An 859-nucleotide genomic window follows, 5' to 3' on the forward strand; every position below is an offset into this window, starting at 1 on the left:
CCCAATTTTTACTCCGGGGAATACCTAAATTAAATTTATAACTTATATTCTCTTTAAAATTGGAAACAAAAAATTTTTTTATAATAAACTTAGAATAAATTGTTATAAAAATAAATTCCAATATTAAAAAAAAAATCTGCTTTTTTTTTCATCTCCTCCTATAATATAGACGTGAATTTCTTCTCAATTTTTTTTTTTAAATAAATCTATAAATAATTTAAATCAATAATTATATAAGCTCTTTAAAATCTTAAATTATTTTTAGAAAGTAAAAAAGATTGTTTTTTTTTTTTTTTATTTCGTATTTTTAACTCTTTTATTTTTAAGAAATTAGATGTTTCGAAGATTTTAAAATAGAACAAATAATACACCACCCTCCTATATTAGGCGCATATTGAGTAATGAATTAATATTAATAACAAGTTACAAATTTATATAAAAAATTTTAATAATAAAAGTTCTAATTCAACGAATTCTTCTTTTTTTTTTTTTTTTTTTTTTAACAACTTTATGTCTATTAATTTCTCCTACATTCAATAATATTTTAAAAACTCTTTAATTTCGAAGACTTTTTTTTATTAAATTTGTAAATCAAAATTTAAAATAATAATTCATAATCAGCTCATTAATAACTTATATTATTTTTTAAAAAAATAAAAACTATGTGTGTGTGTGTTTTCTATAATAAATGTTGTATGAATTATTGTAAAAATAAATTCGAACATTAAAAAAAAAATTGTTTTCATCTTTTCGTAAATATATACTAAATTTATAATAATTTTTTAATTAATCCAAGTTTAATATTTTGCATATTTAAGCTTGATTTAAAAGGTTTTTTTAAAAAAAATTTATTTATTGA

At 16.5% G+C, this 859-nt stretch overlaps 1 protein-coding gene across 1 annotated transcript in view; it reads right to left on the reverse strand.

Moving 5' to 3' along the window:
- LOC106680811 (patched domain-containing protein 3-like) overlaps window positions 1–859 on the reverse strand; it is a gene marked incomplete at its 3' end in the record, with an annotated part of 284865 nt that overhangs the window by 283590 nt on the left and 416 nt on the right. The gene's annotated exons all lie outside the window — the stretch shown is intronic.

Source organism: Halyomorpha halys, unplaced genomic scaffold (assembly GCF_000696795.3).
Source record: "Halyomorpha halys isolate HHAL.00 unplaced genomic scaffold, Hhal_1.1 Scaffold291.1, whole genome shotgun sequence".
In the NCBI taxonomy this organism is placed as follows: Eukaryota; Metazoa; Arthropoda; class Insecta; order Hemiptera; family Pentatomidae; genus Halyomorpha; species Halyomorpha halys.